The following is a 6,783-nucleotide window of genomic DNA, read 5'->3' as shown; positions in this document are numbered from 1 at the left end:
ATAGATATGATTTTTTGTCCAAAGATTAGTCTTGGGACACTTGCAACGCCTACACATCACACACACCAGGTAAGTGAGAGTGTACCCTCGTGAGTGGCCCCTAAGAAATTAATGCTCATACTGAGTATTGAACTCACGATCTACATACATTAACTGTTTATTGGTTTGAAATTGCGTAATTTCTCTTCATAATGATTATAAGAACCCTGATATGATTTATATGGAAATCATAGAGAATCCTAAATAGAATCAAAATCTAAGAAAATCTAATATAACCATATCTATCTAAATCATAATCTAAATGAGATGATATGGTGTATCACATTATACTTTATTACAATGCATTGAATCCTAATACTCTTAACACCCTCCCTTAAATTCATTGTGATTGGGGATCAACAATTAATGTGAGTTTGTTGAAATTGATGGCCTCATAGAACAAGATGTTGAAGAAGAGTCGCCACTGCCAAATGCACGATGTCGAAGAAGACCTCCCAATGATCACATAGTTTGAAACAAATCAAATCACCTCAAATATGAATGAACAACCTGGAAAATAAACATTATTGAATGGCCTTTTTTGGACCTTGAAATCGGTTCAATGTAGGCTCCATTGTGGGTTCGATCATTGGCCATTGCCTCTTTTGGGTCTTAAATGATCTCAATGTGGCTCCATCACGGGCTCAATCATTGACCTTAATTTGGACTTTGATCAATCCACAAGTATCTTTGAAAGAATATGATGGGCTAAACCAACAAATTGGTGGTGATTTGATCTTTGGGTGAGTTTGTCTAGGGGCTTAGAGATTAGAACTGAAAAGTTGGGCTTGGACATGAAAAGTGGAATAACTTAGACTGAACACAGGTAATTGGAGCAAAAAGGGGATTTAATATGTGGTTCGGATCAATAATGGGGCACATTTCAGCTGTATGTAACAACATGGATGCACAATCATTGATCTCTTAATTTCTTTATTTGCTTTGGAAAAGTGAGATATCCAAGTAAAGTGGACAATTACTCAAGGACCAAGGTCAAACCCTCAATGAGAACTACTTTTCAAATTTGAAGACTTGGCTATTGACACTGGCTATCTCCAAAGGCTTTAATTTTGATTTTCTGTTGTAACTACAATATCGCCATTGAAATAATCATGTGGTGATTGAAGAAAGTGATTAGAAAAGCACATAGACAATAGATATCCATAAAAATGAAGAAAAACATGAACGACATAAGTCATGATTTGATGATCTTTGGTAGTCCAACGAGCTGCGGCGATGCTGCCCGCCAAAAGATGACTTGAGTAGGACCTAAAACTTGATCAATAAATCAATAGCTTTGATACCATGTAGAAGCCCATGAGCCTAACTCATCCTCACAAAATTGGCTTGTAAGTTGAGGATTTCCTCAGGTTTATATATAGTCCAAAGTCATGATACCTAGGCAATGTGGGACTATCTCTTACAGAGCCAACCCTAGTCCTTGTGGCAAAAAACTACCAGCAAAGGAGGAAAATAGAAAACAGAGATATTGTGATGAATATGAATCACTTCTATTCTGAATAAAAAACTGAATATCTATTACAAGTTAAATACTCAAAAAGTTCCTAAAAAATCTCAACTAACATCATGTTGAGTTTTATTTTAGCTAAATAAAAGGTCATTAACGTCTAAATGTGTAGACCAAATCAACTCCTAAATAAATGGAAAGATTAAAACGAATTTGACTTATTCAAATAGCAAAACTCTGCAACTTTGACAGTGAGTTGCACTAATTTGCAACACTCCCCCTTAGTGCAAACGTACTGTCAACAACACCAAGTGTACTTCTGAACACTTCAAACTTGGCTTTGCTAAGTGCTTTGGTAAATATATCAGCAACTTGTCCTTCAGATTGTATTTTCAGCAACTGAATGTCTTGCGTCAAAACTTTTTCTCGAACGAAATGGAAATGTGTTTCAATGTGTTTTGTGCGAGCATGAAACACTGGATTTCGAGCAAGTTTAATTGCACTTTCGTTGTCACAATGAATGGAAACTGGATAGTCCAAAGCAGAGAAAATTTCTTCAATAAGCCTCTTAAGCCAAATACACTCTTGAGTAGCCATAGTAGCTGCTACATATTCAGCTTCACAACTTGAAAGAGCAACAGTGGTTTGCTTTTTACTGCACCATGAAATAGTTGCTGAACCTGTATTAAAACAGTACCCTGTTGTGGAGCGCCTATCATTTACGTCACCAGCCCAATCTGCATCTACAAAACCAATCAAAAGGAATGGTGTATTTTGTTTATAGAATAAACCAAAATTCAGAGTGCTCTTTACATAGCGAAGAATTCTCTTTGCTGCAATTAAATGACCCTCACATGGTTTATCCATAAATTGAGCAATGACACCTACATAATAAGAAATGTCAGGCCTTGTGATAGTTAAATAAATTAAACTACCAACAAGTTGTCGAAAAAGCGTTGCATCTTCCAATCGTTTTCCTTCATCTTTAGTTAACTTCAAGCATGGCTCCATAGGAGTAGTCATTGCTTTTGACTCCCCCATACGAAATCGGTCCAATAAACTTGCTGCATATCCCTTTTGAGAGACAAAATATCCACTTGACTTTTTAACCTCCAAGCCAAGAAAACAGTTAGCTTCTCCCAAACTCTTCATTTCAAAGCGAAGAGCCAAAGCATCTTGAAGACGAGTAATTTCGGCATCGTCATTACCCGTAATGATCATGTCATCAACGTAGAGAAGGAGCATTGTGCATACTGAGGTGGTCTTTTTAATGAATAAACTTGAGTCTGCATTTGAAGACTTGAACCCACAGAACTCAAGGTATTGAGCAATTCTACCGTACCAAGCGCGTGGAGCTTGCTTGAGGCCATACAAGGCCTTTTTGAGTCGACACACATAATCTGGAAACTCCTTAGAAACAAATCCATGTGGCTGGTCCATAAAGATATCTCGATCCAGCTCCCCATAAAGGAATGCATTCTTCACGTCTAATTGCCATAACTTCCAGCCCTTGCAAGCAGCTAGTGAAACAATTGTTCGAATTGTCACCATTTTAGAAACAGGGCTGAACGTCTCCTCGTAATCCAAACCATATTGTTGAGAAAAGCCACGAGCAACAAGACGAGCTTTATACCTGTCGATTGTACCATCAGCCCTTTTCTTCAACTTATAAACCCATTTGCAAGTAACTAATTCAACATTCTTCGGCTTTAGAACAAGCTCCCATGTGCAGTTCTTGTTTAGAGCTGATATTTCCTCCCGCATCGCTTCTTCCCATTCAAAAACACCTCTAACTTCATTGTAGGACTTGGGTTCATTTTCACATGAATCACCCATTAGAAAACAAGACACAACAGAGCAATTATTTAACTGCACTTCATAATCAGTTAAATAATCAGGTTGTCTTCTTTGTCTAGAAGACCTCCAAACAGCAGTCCCTATAGTTTCATCTTGCTGAATATTTTCTCCAGAATTAGTACTGCTCTCCTTTTCATTTGATGCATCATCACTAAAGAAAGGTGACATATCAGATGTGCCTCTATTTGTATTTGCATCAATCTGATGTGCTGAAATTTCGTCAAACATCACATCACGAGAAACAACAACTTCCTTTGTTTCTAGATCCATACATCTCCACCCTTTCCTGTGAGTGTCATAACCAATAAAAATACAACGCCTTGCCCTCGCGTCAAGTTTAGATCGTTTATTTTTTGAAACATGACCATAACAAACTGATCCAAAAACTCAAAAATAACTCACATTGGATTTATGATGATATAAAGTTTCAAAAGGAGATGAATCTAACCCCGCCCATGGAGGTAAACGATTTATGACATGACAAGCTGACTGAATAGCTGCTGCCCACAGCTCTCTTGGAAGGTTCTTTGCATGCAACCAAGACAAACACATGGATGTGAGATGTGCCAATTTACGTTCAACAACTCCATTTTTTTGTGGAGTGTCTGGACAAGTCATTTGGCGCTGTATGCCATGTTCTCTGCAATAATCCAGAAATTGATCAGACATGTACACTCCTCCATTATCGGTGCGAAGACACTTTATTGACAGCAAAAATTCCTTCTCTACCTGCTCCTTGAACTGAATAAATTTGGAGAGAGTCTCACTTTTATTTTTCAAAAAATACACCCAAGTGAACCGAGAAGAATCGTCCACAATAACCATCACATAGCGAAAACCAGAGTAGCTGGGAGTTCTTGTTGGTCCCATCAAATCCGAATGAATTAGTTGTAGTGCAGCAGGAACTCTATTATTTGAATTTGGGAAAGGAAGGCGGTGTGATTTTCCATATTAACAACCAGGACAAACCACATCATGGTAAATTTCCTTAAAGAGAGGAACTCCATCAAGAAGCTTCTTCGTAGATATTTTCTGCAGCAATTGATAACCAACATGGCCCAACCGAGCATGCCAAAGTGCTGCACTTGCACTCTGACTTGTATTTTCAACGTATGCATCACTTGCAGACAATACATAGAGTGAATCTTTCCTCTTACCAATGAATAAAATATCAACTTCGAGTTGTTTAATATTGGAAATAATTTTCACATCGTTTGGACCAAAAAGAACATATCTCCCAGAGTCAGCAATCTGAGAAACTGAAGCAAGATTCTTCTTTAAGCCCAAAACATGATAAACATCTTTGAGAGAAACACCACCAGCATTTGATGCATCAACATTAAAATGTCCTTCTTTCATTACAGGATGTAATGAATTATCAGCCGTCGCAATGACTCTTCTTCCATTATGGGAACGAACATTAGAGAGAAGAGAAACATTTCCAGTTGCATGGTGTGAGAAACCAGAATCAACAATCCACTCCTCGCTATAGTCTATAGAAGCATTAGCATGTACATTAACAGGTCGATCAATAGCTTTAATTGATAAGCATTGTTCCCATGTGGGCTGTTCAGACTTGTTGCTTTCTTGTGCAATATTTGCTTCTGCTTCTTTGAGATTCACACGACAATTTGGTTTGATATGGCCTAGTTTCCCGCACCGATTACACACCACCTTCACACGACAATCACGTTTGATGTGTCCCGGCTTTCCGCACCTATAACAATCTTTTAAATTACCTTTGGACTGCCCTTCAGTTTTGGAGTGCTTGCTGTTATCTGAAGAATGCTTGGAAAAAGAATTTCCTTTTGCTTTGTCTTTTGTATAAAGAGCATCTTCCACCTGGGAGTGAGATTGCTTGTTGCTGTTGATCATTTGCTTCACCAACGCTTCCTGATTTGTGAGCAGATTTTCCAATTCAACAATAGAAGGTTGATTTACCCACCCTTGTATTGAAGAAATAAAGGGCATAAACTCCTTTCGCAGTCCTCGAATGAGATAGTGATGCAAACGAGCATTACTAACAGGTTCCTCCGTATCCAATTCTGAAATTTCAGCACACAAATTTTTAACTTTCAAAAAATACTCTGAAACCGACAAATTACCTTGAGTCATCATAGCAAGTTCATTCTCCAAGTACTGCAGCCTCATCGTGTTCTTTTGAGTGAATAACCTTTCAAGTGTGTCCCACACTTGCTTTGGCGACTTCACATCACGAACATGCTCGATGTACTCCTTGCTGATAGAAGTTCGCAAAGCAAATAAAGCTTTGCCGCACTTGATCTTCCACCTCCTTCGTGCCTCAGCATTCTGTGGTGTATCTTCTGGAATTACATCATCATCACCAGAGATAAGATCCCACAAATCCTGCCCTTGTAGATAAGCTTCCATACATAGCTTCCAATAACTATAGTTGTCACCAACAAGCTTGTCTACACAGATATTGCTTCCACTATTCATCTTCACTGAGTACTAAAATCAAACACGTGATAAGCAACCTTTCTCTGATACCATGTGGCAAAAAACTACCAGCAAAGGAGGAAAATAGAAAACAGAGATATTGTGATGAATATGAATCACTTCTATTCTGAATAAAAAACTGAATATCTATTACAAGTTAAATACTCAAAAAGTTCCTAAAAAATCTCAACTAACATCATGTTGAGTTTTATTTTAGCTAAATAAAAGGTCATTAACGTCTAAATGTGTAGACCAAATCAACTCCTAAATAAATGGAAAGATTAAAACGAATTTGACTTATTCAAATAGCAAAACTCTGCAACTTTGACAGTGAGTTGTACTAATTTGCAACAGTCCTCTCTTGTTTTCAAAATATTAATTCTACACCTTTTACTTTTGATCTTTTATTAAATTTCATCTCTCATTTTTTTCGAAATTTTTTGTTTATGCCACCTTTTTATATTTTATTGCTTTATATCCTTGAAAAAAAATACATAACCTAGACTTTTTGTTGAATATTTGAGATACTTTTTTATTAGTATTTCCATAATGATGACATGCCCCTTTCTTGGTCTTATTTTTGACACTATCAAAAATAACCTCAATATCCTCCTCATGATCCGACTTGGGTCAAGTGATATCAAATCCTATTCAACTCATTTTTTTTGTCGAACTTGGCCAAGGGTCCAAACAAACTAAATTTAATTTTTGGATCACTCAAATTTTGGGTCAAATTTAACCCATTTTGAGTTCTATATAGACTACTAGAAAATGATCTTAGTAGCCTCCTCTTTCTCCTCATCACCATCAATATTGTTATTATACTAATTAACTCATGGTTTTAGAACTTGGTATTAAGTTTGGTAGATAATTTTATTGACATATCATTACTTTGCTCGAGTCCGCCATGTTCAACGTTAAGAATTTTTACACATATCCCTTCACATTTTTCTTTTATA

Source organism: Akebia trifoliata, chromosome 4, assembly GCF_017979445.1.
Source record: "Akebia trifoliata isolate Shusen 1 chromosome 4, ASM1797944v1, whole genome shotgun sequence".
Lineage (NCBI taxonomy): Eukaryota > Viridiplantae > Streptophyta > Magnoliopsida > Ranunculales > Lardizabalaceae > Akebia > Akebia trifoliata.
The sequence above is the reverse complement of the archived record's forward strand: the minus strand, read 5'-3'. Positions refer to the sequence as shown.